We start from the raw sequence: 21,316 nt of genomic DNA, 5'->3' as shown, positions 1-21,316 counted from the left end.
ACTTCTGAATTGGTATTACATGCTGTTCTACCCAAAGAAAGGGAGAGAGGCTAAATCAGGGGTTCTTAGGTTCTCTTGGCTCGAAGACTGTCCTGTATGGGAAACTGCCACTAGACTGAATGCATACCTGCTTCTGATCAGCGAGAAACCAAGGTGTGATAAATTAAGAGAAATATTCATTCACATCAGGAAACACAAATCAATACGGGGGCATCAGCAGTTGTGGGTGCAGGTGAGGTGATACTGTCATTAATGCCAGAATTACCCAAACTCTTAGCTCCTACATGAATGTCTGCACCCTCTCTTCCCGTAGAGTGTCTCTCCTGCTATTTCAGACCCTGGCGGCTCCCCACCACTGCCTCTGTTGCCCTCATAAAAACCCTGCTCTTCCAGTCTCTTCTGGTAGGGTGCTGGCCGGTCTCTGCACTCAGGACACTCAGTTGCCCTCTAGTCTGAGCAGGGCTGGGACAGGGTTCTGCACATGCCCTGCACGTGTAGGTCCAGGCTCTCACTCACTCGTTTATGAGCACAGTTCCTTCAGCTTCCACCCTAAACCCTCTCTCCATAGGTAGGGAACTCAAAGCTACTCAGAACCCTGATGGGGAGAGGAGGGAGTGTGGATGCCACTCCATTGCTGCCATCCTCCGTGTTCCCACACAGCTGGCCCCCTCCCACCCAGAGTCTCAGATCAAGCAACATCAAAAGTGCTGTCTCTCAAATGCAAATCAAAACTACAATGAGGTATCACCTCACACCGGTCAGAATGGCCATCATCAAAAAATCTACAAACAATAAATGCTGGAGAGGGTGTGGAGAAAAGGGAACCCTCTTGCATTGTTGGTGAGAATGTGAATTGATACAGCCACTATGGAGAACAGTATGGAGGTTCCTTAACAAACTACAAATAGAACTACCATATGACACAGCAATCCCACTACTGGCCATATACCCTGAGAAAACCATCATTCAAAAAGAGTCATGTACCACAATGTTCATTGCAGCTCTATTTACAATAGTCAGGACATGGAAGCAACCTAAGTGTCCATAGACAGACGAATGAATAAAGAAGATGTGGCACATATATACAACGGAATATTACTCAGCCATAAGAAGAAATGAAATTGAGTTATTTGTAGTGAGGTGGACGGACCCAGAGTCTGTCATACAGAGTGAAGCAACTCAGAAAGAGAAAAACAAATACCGTATGCTAACACATATATATGGAATCTAAAAAAAATTTTTTAAAAATGGTTCTGAATAACCTAGGGGCAGGACAGGAATAAAGACACAGATGTAGAGCATGGACTTGAGGACACGGGGAGGGAGAAGGGTAAGCTGGGACGAAGTGAGAGAGTGGCATGGACTTATATACACTACCAAATGTAAAATAGCTAGCTAATGGGAAGCAACCGCATAGCACAGGGAGATCAGCGCAGTGCTTTGTGACCACCTAGACGGGTGAGATAGGGAGGGTGGGAGGGAAACGCAAAAGGGAGGAGATATGGGGATATATGTATATGTATAGCTGATTCACTTTGTTATACAGCAGAAACTAACACACCATTGTAAAGCAATTACACTCCAATAAAGATGTTTTAAAAAAAAAAAGTGCTGTCTCTCGCCTCAGCCACAAAACAAGCCCAATCCTTCCCCTGTGGCCATGTATTAAATTTGCATAAAGAAGCCACTAGCCCACCAGTTCTGCAAATAGCAATCCAGTCTGGGCTGGCCTTGTACACTGGATGTACAAGTTGGCTTGTACATCCCACTACACAAGGCAAGATAGTAGACAGCAATATTCCACAACAGATGAAGACATCCATAGACGTCTTGGAAGATTTACACTTACTTATCTGGAAAACTATTTCCCCTGAGAATCCTACAGGTTTGCTCTGGTTCCATGATCCAGCATCCACAACCATGTTTCTTCCCACACCAAGCAAAGACTTGTTGAATCTGTGGTCAATTATTTAATTACTCATTTCCTCTTCCAGCAAGGCTAGTCACGCACCAGTTTTCATGATAAAGAGACAAAAAAACAAGACTTTGTAAATACAAGGCTGTGCTATTAAAACTGGGAAGCTTCAAAAAAACAGAGGGAAGAGCAATTAATCTGATATTTCACGTATTGTGTGGCCATAGGACGATGTTTACATCTCCTCTTGCAGCTGTTCATAAGGTACTGGCCCTGAACTGGAAAGCTGATGTGGCTTCTAGCTTCAATGTTGGTAGAATTGTTTTGATGTCGGCTCAGAGTTTCAGCTGAAACTGAGAGAGTCCTACCCAAGGATGCGCACCACAGCCAGCGGGGGGAGAAGGGCATTCCTGGCGCTCTGCTGACCTTGTGTGGCTGGCTGCACTGCAGGTGGTGATGGGGGCTCATTTATCAACTCTGTCTTCCTCTGTCTTCCCCTCCATGTCCAGCTGTCAGGAGTAGCTGCTCCATCTCAGAGTGAACATGCTCTCTCGAACACATCCCCTGGCTTTACCTTTCTAGTTTCTCTGCCACTATACGTACTCTGGGACAACTTGGGGTGGAGGCAAGATGCAAGGAATTTGAAGTGAGAGGACTCGATTTAAATTTTGTTCTGCCACTTACTAGCTGGGAGACATTGGGTAAATTTTGTCATCTCTCTTTGCACTTTAATTTCCTTACCTTGGTATTCAAAAATGTTACTTATGTTTTTTTAAGAGAGATTCGTGGAGGGAGCTTCCTCCCCCATGGACTGAGCTCCACTGCGGGGACACTCCTCAGTGACACCCCAGCGGAGGTGGAGTGGTCTGTCTGATGAGTGAGTCTGGAGGTAGGAACCAGGTGTGCCTACTCTGCCCTTCCTCTTCATTTTTTTTTTTTTTGAATTTTATTTCTTTTTTTTATACAGCAGGTTCTAACTCGTTATCTATTTTATACATATTAGGGTATATACGTCAAGCCCAATCTCCCAGTCATCCCACCACCTGCCCCTGCCCCCGCGCTTTCCCCCCTTGGTGTCCGTACATTTGTTCTCTATACCTGGGTCTCTACTTCTGCCTTGCAAACCGCTTCCTCTGTACCATTTTTCTGGATTCCACATATATGCGTTAATGTACCATATTTGTTTTTCTCTGACTTACTTCACTCTGTATGACAGTCTCTAGGTCCATCCATGTCTCTGCAAATGACCCAGTTTCACTCCTTTTTATGACTGAATAATATTGCATTGGGTATATATGTACCACATCTTCTTTAATCCATTCGTTTGTTTACAGGCATTTAGGTTGCTCCCATGACCTGGCTATTGTAAATAGTGCTGCAATGAACATTGGTGTGCATGTGGCTTTTTGAATTATGCTTTTCTCTGGATATATGCCCTGTTGTGGGATTGCTGGGTCATATGGTAATTCTATTTTTAGTTTTTTAAGGAACCTCCATACAGTTCTCCATAGTGGCTGTATCAATTTACATTCCCACCAACAGTGCAAGAGGGTTCCCTTTTCTCCACACCCTCTCCAGTATTTGTTGTTTGTAGATTTTCTGATGATGCCCATTCTAACTGGTGTGAGGTGATACCTCATTATAGTTTTGATTTGCATTTCTCTAATAATTAGTGATCCTGTGCAGCTTTTCATGTTCCTCTTGGCCATCTGTATGTCTTCTTTGGAGAAATGTCTATTTAGACCTTCTGCCCATTTTTTGATTGGGTTGTTTGGTTTTTTAATATTGAGCTGCACGAGCTGTTCATATATTTTGGAGATTAATCCTTTGCCCGTTGATTTGTTTGCAAACATTTTCTCCCGTTCTGAGGGTCGTCTTTTCATCTTGTTTAGAGTTTCCTTTGTTGTGCAAAAGCTTTTAAGTTTCATTAGGTCCCATTTGTTTAGTTTTGTTTTTATTTCCATTACTCTAGGAGGTGGGTCAAAAAAGATCTTGCTGTGATTCATGTCAAAGAGGGTTCTTCCTATGTTTTCCTTTAGGAGTTTTATAGTGTCTGGCCTTGTGTTTAGGTCTTTAATCCATTTTGAGTTTATTTTTGTATATGGTGTTAGGGAGTGTTCTAATTTCATTCTTTTACATGTGACTGTCCAGTTTTCCTTGCACCACTTATTGAAGAGACTGTCTTTTCTCCATTGTATAGCCTTGTTTCCTTTTTCATAGATTAATTGACAATAAGTATGTGGGTTTATTTCTGGGATCTCTATGCTGTTCCATTGATCTAAATTTCTGTTTTTGTGCCAGTACCATGTTGTCTTGATTACTGTAGCTTTGTAGTATAGTCTGAAGTCAGGGAGTCTGATTCCTCCAGCTCCGTTTTTTTCCCTCAAGATCGATTTGGCTATTTGGGGTCTTCTGTGAATCCATACAAATGTTAAGATTTTTAAATTCTAGTTCTGTAAAATATGACATTGGTGATTTGATAGGGACAGCATTGAATCTGTAGATTGCTTTGGGTAGTATAGTCATTTTCACAATATTGATTCTTTCAATCCAATAACATGGTATATCTCTCCATCTGTTTGTGTCATCTTTGATTTCTTTCATCAGTGTCTTATAGTTTTCTGAGTACAGGTTTCTTACCTCCTTAGGTAGCTTTATTCCTAGGTATTTTATTATTTTTGTTGCAATGGTGAATGGGATTGTTTCCTTAATTTCTGTTTCTGATCTTTCGTTGTTAGTGTATAGGAATGCAAGAGATTTCTGTGCATTAATTTTATATCCTGCAACTTTACCAAATTCATTGATTTGCTTTAGTAGTTTTCTGTTGGCATCTTTAGGATTATCTATATATAGTATCATGTCATCTGCAAACAGTGACAGTTTTACTTCTTCTTTCCAATTTGTATTCCTTTTATTTCTTTTTCTTCTCTGATTGCCATGGCTAGGACTTCCAAAACTATGTTGAATAATAGTGGTGAGAGTGGACATCCTTGTCTTGTTCCTGATCTTAGAGGGAATGCTTTCAGTTTTTCACCATTGAGAATGATGTTTGCTGTGGATTTGTTGTATATGGCCTTTATTATGTTGAGGTAGGTTTCCTCTCTGCCCACTTTCTGGAGAGTTTTTTTTTAATCAAAATTGGTGTTGAATTTTGTCAAAACTTTTTTTGCATCTATTGAGATGATCATATGGATTTTATTCTTCAATTTGTTAATATGGTGTATCACATTGATTGATTTGGATATATTGAAGAATCCTTGTATTCCTGCAATAAATCCCACTTGATCATGGAGTATGATCCTTTTAATGTGTTGTTTGATTCTGTTTGCTAGTATTTTGTTGAGGATTTTTCCCTCGATATTCATCAGTGATATTGGTCTGTAATTTTCTTTTTTGTAGTATCTTTGTCTGGTTTTGGTATTAGGGTGATAGTGGCCTTGTAGAATGAGTTTGGGAGTGTTCCTTCCTCTGCAATTTTTTGGAAGAATTTGAGAAGAATGGGTGTTAGCTCTTCTCTAAATGTTTGATAGAATTCACCTAAGAAGCTATCTGGTCCTGGACTTCTGTGTGTTGGAAGATTTTTAATCACAGTTTCAATTTCATTACTTGTGATTGGTCTGTTCATGTTTTCTATTTCTTCCTGGCTCAGTCTTGGAATTTGTCCATTTCTTCCAGGTTGTCCATTTTATTGGCATAGAGTTGCTTGTAGTAGTCTCTTATGATGCTTTGTATTTCTGCAGTGTCCGTTGTAACTTCTCCTTTTTCATTTCTAACTCTATTGATTTGAGTCCTCTCCCTCTTTTTCTTGATGAGTCTGGCTAACGGTTTATCAATTTTGTTTATCTTCTCAAAGAACCAGTTTTAGTTTTACTGATCTTTGCTATTGTTTTCTCTTTTTTAAAATTAATTAATTAATTAATTTATTTTTGGCTGCCTTGGGTCCTCGTTGTTGTGCGTGGGCTTTTCTCTAGCTGTGGTGAGCGAGGGCTACTCTTGGTTGTGGTGCGGGGGCTTCTCATTGCAGTGGCTTCTCTTGCTGTGGAGCACGGGCTCTAGGCGTGTAGGCTTCAGTAGTTGTGGTATGTGGGCTCAGGTTGCCTATCTCCACTTCATTTAGTTGTTTTTCTGGGGTTTTATCTTGTTCCTTCATCTGGTACATAGCCCTCTGCCTTTTCACCTTGTCTCTCTTTCTATGAATGTGGATTTTGTTCCACAGGCTGTAGAATTCTAGTTCTTCTTCTTTTTTTTTAACATCTTTATTGGAGTATAATTGCTTTACAATGGTGTGTTATTTTCTGCTTTATAACAAAGTGAATCATCTATACATATACATATGTTTCCATATCTCTTCCCTCTTGCATCTCCCTCCCTCCCACCCTCCCTATCTCACCCCTCTAGGTGGTCACAAACCACCGAGCTGATCTCCCTGTGCTATGCGGCTGCTGCCCACTAGCTATCTATTTTACATTTGGTAGTGTATATATGTCCATGCCACTCTCTCACTTTGTCACAGCTTATCCTTCGCCCTCCCCATTACCTCTCTTGTAGGTTTGTGTCTTTATTCCCGTCTTACTCCTAGGTTCTTCATGACTTTTTTTTTTCTTTGATTCCATATATATGTGTTAGCATACGGTATTTGATTTTCTCTTCTTGACTTACTTGGCTCTGTATGACAGACACTAGGTCCATCCACCTCACTACAAATAACTCAATTTTGTTTCTTTTTATGGCTGAGTAATATTCCATTGTATATATGTGCCACATCTTCTTTATCCATTCATCCAATGATGAACACTTAGGTTGCTTCCATGTCCTGGCTATTGTAAATAGAGCTGCAATGAATATTTTGGTACATGACTCTTTTTTTTTTTTTTTTTTTTTGGTGGTACGCGGGCCTCTCACTGTTGTGGCCTCTCCCGTTGCAGAGCACAGGCTCCGGACACACAGGCTCAGAGGCCATGGCTCACAGGCCCAGCCACTCCGCGACATGTGGGATCTTCCCGGACCGGGGCACGAACCCGTGTCCCCTGCATTGGCAGGTGAACTCTCAACCACCGCGCCACCAGGGAAGCCCCTACATAACTCTTTTTGAATGATGGTTTTTTAAGGTATATGGCCAGTAGTGGGATTGCTGGGTTGTGTGGTAGTTCTATTTGTAGTATTTTAAGGAACCTCCATACTGTTCTCCATAGTGGCTGAACCAATTCACATTTCCACCAGCAGTGCAAGAGGGTTTCCTTTTCTCCACACCCTCTCCAGCATTTATTGTTTCTAGAGTTTTTGATGATGGCCATTCTGACCAGTGTGAGATGATATCTCATTGTAGTTTTGATTTGCATTTCTCTAATGATTGTTGAGCATTCTTTCATGTGTTTGTTGGCAATCTGTATATCTTCTTGGGAGAAATATCTATTTAGGTCTTCTGCCCATTTTTGGATTGGGTTGCTTGTTTTTTTGTTATTGAGCTGCATGAGCTGCTTGTAAATTTTGGAGATTAATCCTTTGTCAGTTGCTTCACTTGCAAATATTTTCTCCCATTCTGAGGGTTTCTTTTGGTCTTGTGTATGGTTTCCTTTGCTGTGCAAAAGCTTTGAAGTTTCATTAGGTCCCATTTGTTTATTTTTGTTTTTATTTTCATTTCTCTAGGAGGTGAGTCAAAAAGGATCTTGCTGTGATTTATGTCATAGAGTGTTCTGCCCATGTTTTCCTCTAAGAGTTTGATAGTGTCTGACCTTACATTTAGGTCTTTAGTCCATTTTGAGTTTATTTTTGTGTATGGTGTTAGGGAGTGTTCTAATTTCATACTTTTACATGTACTGTCCAGTTTTCCTTGCACCACTTATTGAAGAGGCTGTCTTTTCTCCATTGTATTGCTTTTGCTGTCTGCCCTCTGGTGGATGAGGCTATCTAAGAGGCTTGTGCAGGCTTCCTGATGGGAGGGACTGTTGGTGGGTAGAGCTGGGTGTTGCTCTGGTGGGCAGAGCTCAGTAAAACTTTAGTCTGCTGATGGGTTGGTCTGAGTTCTCTCCCTGTTGGTTGTTTGGCCTGAGGCAACCCAGCACTGGAGGCCAAAGGCTCTTTGGTGGCGATAATGACGGACTCTGGGAGGGCTCACACCTAGGAGCACTCCCCAGAACATTTGCTGCCAGTGTCCTTGTCCCCACCCTGAGCCACAGCCACCCCTTGCCTCTGCAGGAGACCCTCCAACATCAGCAAGTCTCCTATGGAGTCACTCCTATGGAGTCACTGCTCCTTCCCCCTGGGTCCCGATGTGCACACTACTTTGTGTGTGCCCTCCAAGATTAGAGTCTCTGTTTCCCCCAGTCCTGTCAAAGTCCTGCAATCAAATCCTGCCAGCCTTCAAAGCCCGATTCTCTGGGAATTCCTCCTCCCATTGTTGGATCCCCAGGTTGGGAAGCCTGACGTGGGGCTCAGAACCCTCACTCCAGTGGGTGGACTTCTGTGTTATAAGTGTTCTCCAGTTTGTGAGTCACCCACTGAGCGGTTATGGGATTTGATTTTATTGTGATTGCGCCCCTCCCACCATCTCACTGTGGCTTCTCCTTTGTCTTTGGATGTGGGGTATCTTTTGCGGTGAGTTCCAGTGTCTTCCTGCCTATGATTGTCCAGCAGTTAGTTGTGATTCAGGTGCTCTCGCAAGGGGGAGTGAGCGCACGTCCTTCTACTCTGCCATCTTGAACCCATCTCCTTCCTCTTCATTTTTAAATCTCTTGTGTGCAGTTTTCAAAGAGCACATGGTCTCTTCTTCAGCTTCTGTGGGCAGGTGAGCCTCTGTTTGGGTTGCCGGGAGGGGCGGGGGCTCGCCGTGGTGCATGGAGTTCAGGGTTCTGAAGCCCACTTCTCGGCAGCCATGGTTTATGCTTATATTCTCCTATGTTTGTAATAAAGATACTATTTTGTTCTCCATCTCCTGAGTCCTCTTGTTTCTCAGTTGGTCTAGAATTCAGGTGGGAAATGTGAACACTAGGTATCAGGCTCCCTGAAAATCCTCAACAAGGTCAATGAAGAACTTCAAAAGTTACAAACATGTTTTTAAGGGAAAGCATAACTCCTCCCATCCCTGCCCCTCAGTCCCTCAGTTATCACGTTCCTCTCCCCTGGGGCAATTACTAAGATCAGTTAGTGGTGTTTTCTTTTAGAGACAGACTAAATAAATACAAATACAGGTGCAAACTCAGTAATAGTGTGTAACAGTGTGAACTCAGGCGAGTTGTTTGACCTCTCTGTGCCTCCATTTTTGTATCTGAAATGAGAATAATAATAACTGTAACCTCCTAGTGTTTTGTGGGGATTCCATGACCACACGCCAAGCGCTCAGAATAGTGATTGGAGTATAACAAGACTCATTAAGTTTTAGTCAGTTTGATGAATGCTGCAATTCAAATTACATAGGTCACTCCCCACATGTTTAAGTAGGATACATTCTTAGAAATAGAATTGGAAATGTTGTTAGCTGTTGCCAAAATGCCTTTCACAGTAGTTGTGTCAACTCAGTCTCCCACCAGTAGTATATGTGTGTCTTAGCTCCCCACAATCTTGCCCAAACGTTTTGTTAGCAAACTTTTTGAATTTTGCTAATCTTATTGATGAAAAATATCATCTAATTGTAGTTCTAATTATGATTTCTCTTAATATGAGTAAAGTTGAGTTTCTCTTCATATGTTTAATGGCATTTATATTTCCTTTTCTGTGACTAGCCCAACATTATCCATTGTCCTTTTTCTTTTCTATTGAGTTGTTGATTTTTTTCCCTGTTGATTTATAGGAACTCTTAATAGATTAAGAAGATCAGCCCTTTGTCTACAAGATGCTCTGCAAGTATTTTCCCAACATGTCATTTGTCTTTTGAATGTTACTTTGTAAGTAAAGCTAATTAGTCTTTTCTGGTTTATTGAACAGGTGTCCTGCATTCAAAGTCATGCTCCACTCTGTTGTTTTAAAAGTCCTCCCATATTTTCTTCCAGTACTTTTACGATTTTTAAAAAATTTTTTTGACACATCTGGAATTTTGATACAAGGAGTCAGATATAGATCTGATCTTATTCTCATCTACATGGTTACTTAATTGTCTCAACACCATTTATGAATAAACTAATTTCCCCCAAATGATTTGATATGCCATCTTCATCATACTCTAAACTTCCTCATGTGCTTTTGGTCTATTTCTGGTCTTGCTATTTTATCCCTTTATTTATTTATTCATGAACCATTAACATGTTTTAATTAGACATTCTTAAGAAAACAGTACTTTTAGTTAGCTGTTAAGGCCAGCCTTCCCATATTTTATTTGCTTATTTTTATGAATTTTCCTGGATTTTCTTTCTTTTTTATTGTTCACATAGGAGAGTTAGAATAATCTTACCTAGTAAAAAAAATCTTATTCATATTTTTACTAGGATCGTCTATGGGGTTATTCATTGGGATTTGGCAGAGGTGGTTAACATTTAGATTAATCTTTAGTTCCCGTAGAGTGTTAGGCATATATCATATGCTATAGAAAGGAGATGGATATCCACATTTGAATAGTGCTTTAGCCAATAGGGACCTTGTATTTGCATAGAGCTCTGGGATGTACAGAGTACTTACATATATGATATCTCATTTATTCTTACATTAAGAGATAAGTGTTATTAGTTCTGTTTTCAAGATGAGGAAATAGAAGCTTCAAAAGTTTAACATACTTGCCGCAATGAATGAAGGCAGCTAGTTAGTGATAGAGTTTGAGACCTGTGTCCCAATCGATCCTGAGTTAGTTCCAGAGTACCATCACCTCCTTAGGCTTTTCTGGCTGTGGATGAGCTCTGCACCTCTGGAGGTGATGGGGAAAGACACACCAATGATGGAGAAGGAGCCAGCATTGCAGAGAGTTTGCTTTTATTTGTAATCCTCTCTAGATTGTTCATTTGGTTGACTTGTCCCAAGTTGATCAATGATGCTGAGGGAATACTCTTTGTGCCCTGAGCTCTGTACCACACACTTGGAAGGGGACAAGGAAGGCCGTCTCAGCCCTCAAGGGGCTAACTCGCTGTCCATCCAAGTGGGAGGGCCAGCAATCTTTTCTCAGGCCAGGAAAAAGACTGACCCTTGGTCTTCAAAACTGTTGGCTAGCATTGCCCAATCACACCCAGACAACTCCGACTGTGGTTTCACCCAGGTCGTAGTCCAAAATTTGTTAAAAGGGAAAGTGATGTATGAAGACAATGGAGCTGAGATGAGAGGAATGGGACTCACGCCTCACTGGAAAGGCAAGGTGAGTTTGTCACTTTAATTTGAGCGTAGACAACGAGTCCGAGTCTGAGAATGGTTCACGGTCAGGTGATTTCTATTTTCTTTCGAGATTTTGAAAGCCATGTTGGCATAGGTAAGTGCTTCCTCTGGGGGTGAAAACTACACAGGAAGAAGGAGGAGGAATGAGTGAGTTCAATTTGGAGGAAGGTGTCTCTTAGAAGCAAGTGACATTTAGAAACAACTTAAAGAGATCAGAAGAGCCTTTCAAAGAATCACTTGTCCAGTGTCCAGAGAAATAACACTACTCTAGTCGATAGAAGGAAATTCCCCTGGCAGCAGGCCTCCATATCCAGGAAACAGTGTGGTCATCTTACCTCGGCTGGAGGAACTGAGAGGGGATCCAGGGCCCCGGGACTGGAGTGACCTGCCACAAGTGCCAGGAAGAAGAGGGACAAGTCTCACCAATGGGGCCTGGAGGAATTGGAAGCTGCTTTCTTCAATCTTGGGTGAAGGGATGGGGTTGTGGGGAGGTGTTGGAGGTGGGCGGGTGGAAGGTGGGAGTGGCCAGGAGAGAAGTAAAGGGATTTGAGTCCTCGGTCTGTAGAAAGGGTGGGCTATGCAAGTTTTACTCCCCCTTAAAGCTAACTCTATTCTCGGAGACAGAAAAAGAAGGGCTGTCGCAGCTCTTGGAGACTTACATTTTCTGTAGCTCTTTATGATGAGGAAGACAAGGGCCATCAGCAGCAGTGTCAGTAGAACCCCACCAAGAAAGGTTAAGACCAAATATTCTTTGCTGTTGTGGTGAAGAAAATGAGCAGATGACCCGCTGGGCTTTTTGAAGTCCTTTCCTAAAGACCAGAGGGTAACCTTTCCCACCTATGGGTAAATCCCTGAAATAGCTTTCACAGTGTTTAATTAACTTTCAATCTCACCCCCGGGTTTTCAACTTTTGGCTTTGGGGTTCCAGATCCATTTGAGGGCTCAGTAAAAGCTGTGGCTCTCTTCCCCCTTAAAAATGTTCACAGGACTGCACAGAGCAAATTTTATCTATAAGCTTAGGGAATTCATGAGTCTCTCGAGGCTTGGGGGACCCCAGGTTAAGAAACACACTCTGAAGGTAAAAAAACTGATTTAGTTCCTCCTCTGTTTCTGGTCCCTTCTCCTCAGACCTCCCTCCCCAAGTCCATAAGGCAAAGCATTCAACGCAAAGTCAAATATCATGCGGTATGAGAGGAAACGGGTGGGAGGATGCTTGCTTACTCGGGGTGGCCAGAGAAGCAGGGTGCAGAGGTCACTGCCGGGGCTGCTGTGGAGTGGGTGCTTTGTCTGTCTTTGAGAGAACACAAAGGACATTAGTGCATCTGCCATGTCTCTCTCCAGCTTAAGGGCACCCACATATCCCACCTTATCCAAGCAACCAGTGGAGACTAACGACAGGGCTACAGCTCCTCAAAAGGAGAGAACATTGTGTACTTTAACGTGAAAACTAGATCAGGACTTAAACAAAAATCAGCTACACAAATGAAAGAAGAGCCTAGTATTTCTGCAGCCCCATATGTCCCTTTGATAAAGACATTGCAAGGTGCTCCCTTAAAGATTTTAATAAGACCCTAGGGACAAATGCTTCCTGGGACTTAAGCAGAGAATTTCAAGGCCAGGGGGTAAAGAACCAAAAGTGAAACCCAGAACTAGCATTTGCCAAAGTCCTGGGGAATCTGACCTTGGGAATAGCTGCCTATTTTTGTTCATTTGTTTTTCAGGAAAGCTATTAACAGTGACTAGCCAAAGGCAGCCTTAGTGAGCTTTTCTAATACTTATGCCACAAGTAGAATAGCAGTTAAGGAAGGGAGCCAGAGTCTCGTAAACTACCCAGATGGTCTAATATCGAGCACAGAGATACCCTTTCCTCAAATTTGGAGGATCAGATAATTCTTCCTTGCTCCCCTTTTCACTCTTCTTGGCATTAGACCCTGCATCATGGTAAAATCTGATTTTTCCAACTTCGGAAATGTCTCATTACAGCCCTTCAGCAGTTTCTAGTGATTCCTTTCCCTTTTAACTCAGCAGTGAGGCAGGTAATGGGTTCTGTCCTGGACTTACTATTGTTTGGTTCAAGTTTGGAAATATTACTTCCCATGTTGCTTTTTCCTGAGAATTAAAAAAGGTACCTCTTAGAAAGCTTGGAAAGGAGACGCAGCAGAGTGGCCAATTCTGAGACTGTGATCTTAAAATTAGAGCCGTAATGTGGGAGAGAGGCAAGTGGTGGGTGGGTGTTCTAGTGAGATCAGTGGTCACATACTTTACAGTGTGAGTACTGTAGCTCAGCAGGCAGTCCTCAGCTTTGCAGGTTCATAAATTTGATCATATCAGGGCACCAAGAATTGACTGATTGCTCCAGAACTGACTCACACCAACCAACTCACAGGAGACTGCTGTGTGAACTAGAATAACATAAGAAACAAGTTGGTATAACCAGTGCATTCTATCAAAATGTATGAGAAAGCCAATTAAAACCATAATTTTGCTTGATGAACATCGAACTGAAGTATGATAGAAGCAGAATGGCTGATTTTAACACTGAGTGCCATCTAGGTCTGATGCATTTGCTTCACTCTTCCCTGGCAGCGCTGGATAAACCGACTAACTTGTGCTTGAAGGTCCTTCCTCTAGGCTGCATCAGACACTTCTATTTTGTTCACACATTATATTTTCGAGTGTGAAAATGCCCTTATCTAAGCTATAGTTCTATTACGTTCAGCTTTCTGTATTTCCCTCATTTATTTATACTAAAAAGTATTAAGTACCTAAAAGCAGAAAAGTAAAATCACTCAAACTTCCACTACCTATCGTTAATATTTTAGTGTATTTCCTTTGTGTTGTATTTCATGCATTTTTAAAAAGCTAGTTGAGATACTTTTTCATATCTCCTTGTTTTGTTTTGTTTTTTTTACTATGATTTTTACCATAAACATTTTCCTATCTTACTGAAAATTTCTTTAAGCCTTTTAGTGGTGATAGGTCTTTCTGTTATAGCTATGTACTATAGCTTGCGTTTACAGTTTCCTGTTTGTTGATAAAAATTATTCCCACTTTTATTTAAACAAAATCAAATAACAAAAAATTTTAGGAGCCCACAATTTTACTTTATACTTAGGCAAACCCATGATAAGACTTTTTGGCTCTGCTATATCTACCGTATTTTAAGGTAATTTAGTTAGACAATAAATGCCATTGATCATTTGTGTTTAATTGCTCAGCTCTCCAAAGTGAATCAGTTTCTAAGTCCTTGGACATAGAGAGGATTGGGAGGAGGACACCTCATTGCCATGTACCAGTTAGAACAGCAACAGCAACATTATCAAGTGCCTTACAATCAAACAAACTTTTTAAGAGCATGTAATCTAAGATAACAAGAAAGGTGCCAACAGAGAAATTTGATGAGAATTCTGAGCCATGAGAATAGAAAGTCCGTCATCCATGGCAGAATCAACAGTGGCGACAATTTTTCCAGCACTTTTTGCTCCTTTTCTAATATAAAAGTCAACGGTGTTCTTTGTAGAGCACTGTAAAATATTTATATAGTATTTTTAAAATATTGAAATACACGTTTTACACTAAACATAGTATAAACATATCCTATGAACTTTTACTAGACTATATCACTGGGGAGGTGGAAGAGGGGAGGATCATAGGTTTCCATAAAATCTTAACCTTCCCATGAGTGGCTCTGAATTTACAACCATCCCAAAGAAATGTTAGCACAGCCATCTGAAACAAAAGCTCGGTCCCCCACCCTGAAAGACAAAACCATCACATGACGCCACAGGGAAATAGTTACTTACAGATCCAGGCCAAAAAAAGCAGGAAACACATTCCCTTTGAAAACGACACTCCAAACATTTGATAGAAGTATAAATTAAAATAGAAACAGTGCTATATATGTATACTTTTTCATATTTTGTCCAGCATTGGTGAACCTTACTGACTGTCATAAAATCTACCAACTAAATTCAGGCATTCAAATGCAACCTTTCCCCCATCAAATAAAGTTAAAAAGAAAAAAGGTACAGAAACCACTATAAATTAGGTAGCATTTTCTTTTGGTGATTATTTCGTCTAGATTAAAAGCATGGGGTAAACACGTTTACCTTTTAAGAAAAAGTCTGGTCCTAAGATGCCATTGTCTAAGACTGAACTTTTCACCTGCTGCTTCTGTTACCACCCCTATTTTTCAGAATGATGCAATAGTGATTACTGCCACTGCCACTGCCACTGGCACTGCTACACCAAGCTGTGCGTCACAAAGATCTTGTCTAAACTCCAGAGCAGACATCCTCTTTGTGGCCAACACTGTATTTTTTTAATTCCATAAGCAGAGAGCTGCTTTTATATCTTTTGACACATGAATGCCAGAACACAGGGAGATAAGTTTATTTCTAATTAAGTATTTATTGAATATGTGACCACCATGCCAGATATAGTAGGGGTCACAGTGGTGTGACATTATCATTGTCATCAGGTATGTCATAGTCCCATTTATTCTAGCCAGGGAAATGCTCTTGATAAAGAAAAACAAAGAGCAAACGGTGTTAAGAGTTTAGTGAGGGCTGGACAGACTTTTAAGTGTTTTAAGATCATGGAGATCTCTTCAAAGGGAAGGCGAATCATTTACCTTGTATTAATACCTTGTATTAATAAATATGCTTATTAAATAAACACAGTGGGCCATGCAGTGGGCTAAGTGCTGTGGGTATTTCAGAGAGAAGGCAGAAAAGCTCCTCATGGGGCCTACCGTCTATTTGAGAAGAGCAACGACAAACAAGAAAACAACAGATTAATCACGGATGTGTTACGGGCCATGAAGGAAAGAAGCAAAGGGGCATGCCAGAGAGTAAATGATGGGAGAACATCTTTAGATAAAATGGATGACCAGGGAAGGCCTGTCCAAGGAGTGATATTTACCCTGAGAACCAGAGGATGAGAACGAGCTGGCCGGGCAAAGAACCTCCTGGGGAAGACAGCTTCAGGCCGAGGGCAGAGCAACTCGCAGTCCTGGAAGAAGGAAAGGGCTGGCAGAGCTGGCAGAATCAGGCAGGACTGTGTGCAGGGAGACCTGGAGGGTGGATGGGGGAGAAGAAAGGGACTGCGTGAGGAAGTGCCCAAGCCCAGGATTGGTTGCTGGGCGTTGAGTGATGGATTTCTGGGATATCAGCATGGTTCAAGAGTGGGGCCTTGGTAAAGGGTGAGACATGGAAAATAGTTGCATAGATAGATTTGAGACATATTGTGGAGGTCTTTAAATCCAAGCAAAAAATATATTTTAAGCATTAATGACAAACAAATAAAGGTTTTTGAATTGGGGTATAATATGATAAACATGGCCTTTAAGGAAGATTATATCACATCAAATAAGATAAATTGTGGGTAAAGAAAGAGACAAGGAAATAAGCTGGAGGAGTATGGCAATATCTCAGGTATTTAATAAGGGCAGGAGCATCAGGAATGGGGAGGCATCCACAGGTATAATAAGATTGGAAGTTCTAAGACTTGGGACCTGGATACAGGGAATGAAATAGCAGAATGAGTCCATGATTACTCCAAGTGTTTGAATCTCAGTGGCCAAGAGAATTCATTTGTTCATTCACTCCAAAATTGCTTACTGAACGTTTACTATGTGCCATGTACTGAGTTCTAAGTTCTGAGGACATAATGGTGGGCAAAAAAACAGCCTTTTGTGCAGGATCCCTGGCTGTATATGCTTATGATAGAGGGAACGAGGGACAGCTTCCTGGAAGAGAATAAGCCAAAATCTTTTGTGAGCTGGAGTTCCACTAGGCCAAGATGGGGGTGGGTGGTGCTGGTGGTGGTAGTAACGATCAAAGGGAAGAGAACATTGAAATTCAAAAGCTCTGTGCAAGAAAGGAGGGCAGGAAGTGTCCCCCCGTGCCCCCTGAATAAAAGGCTGGCGTGAAAGAGCAAGGAAGTGTGTGAGGTGATGCTGGGGTGCTGGGGTGGGTATGGAGTATGATGGGGATTCAGTTTAAGAACCAGGTGGGGGCCAGTTCCCTGAGAGCTTTTGTCTTTATGACAAGAGAGGTGGGCTTATCTGCACTGAAGGTATTTAAACAAGGGTGATGTGATCAGACTTGCTTTCTAAACAATCACGAAAACTGGGGGTGTGGGGGGGGTGAGAATAAATTGGAAGGGAGCCAGAATAGATATGACAAGACTGGTTAAGAGATTATTACAGCGATCCAGTTGAGGGATAATAGGTTAACTTGGACTAGGGTGGTAGGTAGCAGTGGAGAGACAAAGAAATGTAAATGAACTTGAGAGATGTTTAGGAGCGTGGTAGAAAAAACAAGGGAGGATAAAAAGTCGAAGACTATGATCAGAGATATCTCCAAAGGGCAGAAGGAGGAAGAGCAGCCAGAGAAGGAAACAGCGTAGTTCCAGACCTAGAGTGAGGATTAATTAATCAGACATTTACTGAGCACCTACTATGACCCAAACATACTGTTAAGTTTGGGAGTAAGTGTAATGAAATGTTGTAGATGCTGTGTCAGACATACAGGATGGAGTGGGACTCAGAGAGAAAGGGCTCAGGTTGCACAATAACGAGGGAGGGTGGGGCTTCCCTGGTGGCGCAGTGGTTGAGAATCTGCCTGCTAATGCAGGGGACACGGGTTCGAGCCCTGGTCCAGGAGGATCGCACATGCCGTGGAGCAACTAGGCCCGTGAGCCACAACTACTGAGCCTGCGCGTCTGGAGCTTATGCTCCGTAGCAAGAGAGGCCGCGACAGTGAGAGGCCCGCGCACCGCGATGAAGAGTGGCCCCCGCTTGCCACAACTAGAGAAAGCCCTCGCACAGAAACGAAGACCCAACACAGCAAAAATAAATAAATTAATTAATAAACTCCTACCCCCAACATCTTCTTTAAAAAAAAATTCAAGCCTTCTCTCTAAAAAAAAAAAAAAAAAAAAGGAGAGAGGGTGGGTGTCAAGAAAATCATCATAGAAAAAATGATGTTTGAGTTGCATCTTGAAAGATGAATCACATTTTGTAGGCAGACAGAGGAATGAAGCATATTCCAGGCAGAGGAACAGCCTGAGCAAACACATGCTTTGTCATGTTTGTGATGTTCAGGGAAATGCAAGTATTTCACCGTCACTGGTGCTACAGGGAATGAGGGTGGGTGGGGATGGGGAATGGAAAGAGAAAGCCTGTAGAGGAAGGACAAGCTCACATGCTGGAGGACCCTAAACAACCCTCACCTTAGAGGCAATGGAGACAGTGCTGAAGGATGTAACATGATTACATTTGGGTTTGGCCAACAGAGTGTAGGAGGGACTGGTGAGGGGCAGTGGGACAGAGAGTGGGCAGGGAGTCCTTTAGTATGGCAGAGTTCTAGGTGAGAAACAGGGATGATCTGATTAGAGGCACAGGCTGTGGGGAAGAGGAGGTAGGGCAAAAAGATGATGAATCTAGTCTTTTTTCAGTTGTGAGAGGAAGGTAAGGGGGAGAGAGGAGCTCAAGATAACTCCCAGGTTTCTGCCTTGGATCACCAGCTGATGGTGAGAATACAGAAGGGGGGTGTAGGATTGGGCATATATAATGAGTTTACTTTTGGACACATTGAGTCTAGGGTGCCTATGGGAGCATTCAGGTAGAGAGGTCGAGAGGGATGTTGGATGCACAGGTTGGGGGCCCATGAAAGAGATCTAGATTTGTGTGGTAGGGAGTACTAGTTCTCAACGCTAACCAGAGCTCCTCTCCTCCTGGCCTCCGAGCCTCATTTGTGGTTTAGTAGTGCCATGTGATAAGCTCTGGCTAATGGTCTATGAATGAAAGTGATGTATTTCCCTTTTAGTTGAAGCATTTAATTGCTTAAGGAAGACCTCCTCTGACCCCTTCCCCTTCAGGGTGATTATGGAGATTTTGTGATGAGAAGGTGAGGCTGCAAGCTCTATATCTGAATCACTGAGTCACCGTATGGAGGATAGTTTCTCTGGAGGGTCACCTGGACCTGCAGTGGATTCTGTGTGAGCAAGAAATAAACTTTTTCATGTTACACTACTGAGATTTTGGGATAGATTCTTACCTCACTTAACCTAACCTACCCTGCCTAATAGATGTGAGGTATAGATTAGGAAGCCGTCAGCATACACGTGATAGTATCAATAGAAGCCATGGGGATGGATAAGATCATCCAGGTACAGTTTGTAGAATGAGAATAAAACATTCTTAGAACTCTGAGGAATACCACTATTTAACAGGAAGGCAGAAAAAGTGGAGTCAGCTAAGGAAATTGCAAGGAAACAGTGACAGCAGTAATAGCACACATATGCTACTAGAAGCCAGGGAGGAAAAGAAGGAAGGAAAAGCTGTGGCCAACAGTGCCAGGTGCTGCTGAGAGAGAGGCTGAGTAAAATGAGGACTGGAAAGAGTTGATTGAATTTGGAAATGAAGAGATCCTGATCTCTTTTGCTAAAGCAGCTTGGGGTGTAGTAGTGGTGGGGAGTCAGACTTCAGTGGGTTAAAGAGTGAATGGAAATCCCTAGACCTACAGCAGATTAGATCTTTTAAAGAGATCCTCTCGTTAAAGAACACCAGCAAATCCTGGATAAAACATTTGAAACACCATAATTTAAAAATGCATGGCTGGGGACTTCCCTGGTGGCGCAGTGGTTAAGAATCCGCCTGCCAATGCAAGGGACATGGGTTCGATCCCTGGTCCAGGAAGATCCCACATGCTGTGGAGCAACTAAGCCTGTGTGCCACAACTACGGAGCCTGAGCACCACAACTACTGAAGCCCATGCGGCTAGAGCCTGTGGTCCGCAACAAGAGAAGCCACCACAATGAAAAGACCGTGCACTGCAACGAAGAGTATCCCCCGCTCACTGCATCTATAGAAAGCCCGTGTACAGCAACGAAGACCCAACAAAGCCAAAAATAAAAATGAATAAAATAAAATAAAATTATAAAAAAAAAAATGCATGGCTGAACTAGATGTTGGAAATCCTCAAAGATCAGAAGGAGAGAGTTGAGTGAGACCTGAAGCTAAGGTTTGCTCTGGGAATAGCCACCAATTTTTGGTGACCTGAAGATTGGGTCTGAAGGCCTTGTATGAGGTCAGGAAACCAAGTCTAAAGCCTGCACCAAAGTGGGAAATTGGATTGGACCCCCTGAAAGGCAACCCACAGTGGGTGAATCAGGAAAAATCATGCTGCATGGAAATGCTAGGGATCCTTGCTGTATCAGTTTTCTATCACAGTATAACAAATTATCACAAGCGTAGATGGTTAAAACAGTACACATTTCTTTTCTCACAGTTTCTGTGGGTTAGAGGCTGGGACACAGCTTAATAGGGTTTTCTGTTTCAGGGTCTCACCGGACTACAGTTCAGGTATTAGCTGGGGCCTTGGTTTCATCAGAGACTTGACTGGGGAAAATCCACGTCCCCTATTTGCTGGACAAATAAATTTTCTTTCAGCTGTATAACTGAGGGCCCTGGTTGTCAGCTAGAGTCTGTTTTCAGGTCCTAGAAGCTGCCTGCAGTTCCCTGCCATGTGGTCCTGTCCACAGGCAGTTCACAACCTGGCAGTTTGATTCTTCAAGGCCAGCAGGAGAGTCTCTCTCCAGCCTGCTAAGATGGAGTCTTAACACAACGTAATGTAGTGATCGGAGTGCAAGACTAGAATCATGTTATCTTCCTCCAAACAAGGTTTCTTTTATTGCTTTTGCCAGCCACCTGGGGGCACCAGCAATCTGTGATCACCTTAATCCAAGTTCGGGGCTTGAGTTTTTACTGGGTCATCTGTTCACAGCAGGACACTGTTCATTAAGGACTGGTTATTTATTTATTTATTTTTGGCCACGCCCCGCAGCTTGCAGGATCTCAGTTCCCCAACCAGGGGTTGAACCCACGCCACAGCAGTGAAAGCCCGGAATCCTAACCTCTAGGCCACCAGGGAACTCCCAAGGGCTGGTTATTTGTCTTCATCTTTATTCCTAGAGTGCAGCTGACTGTGCGAATGGTAGTGGTGGTGGTAGGCAGTGGTGGTTTACTAGGGTCTCTATTCTTTTTTTTTTCTTCATATATTTTATTTTATTTATTTTTTTAACATCTTTATTGGGGTATAATTGCTT

At 42.3% G+C, this 21,316-nt stretch overlaps 1 protein-coding gene across 1 annotated transcript in view; it reads left to right on the top strand.

The window, feature by feature from the left end:
* The first annotated feature begins 11,141 nt into the window (after positions 1 to 11,141).
* The window catches only part of WDR77 (WD repeat domain 77), a 37,214-nt gene continuing 27,039 nt past the window's right edge, over positions 11,142 to 21,316 (top strand). Inside the window, exon 1 of the mRNA XM_060027217.1 lies at positions 11,142 to 11,186. The gene's annotated coding sequence lies outside the window, so the exon portion shown is untranslated. The remainder of the gene's footprint in view (positions 11,187 to 21,316) is intronic.

This window comes from Delphinus delphis, chromosome 1, assembly GCF_949987515.2.
Source record: "Delphinus delphis chromosome 1, mDelDel1.2, whole genome shotgun sequence".
Taxonomy (NCBI): domain Eukaryota; kingdom Metazoa; phylum Chordata; class Mammalia; order Artiodactyla; family Delphinidae; genus Delphinus; species Delphinus delphis.
This window is presented reverse-complemented; position numbering and strand designations above follow the sequence as displayed.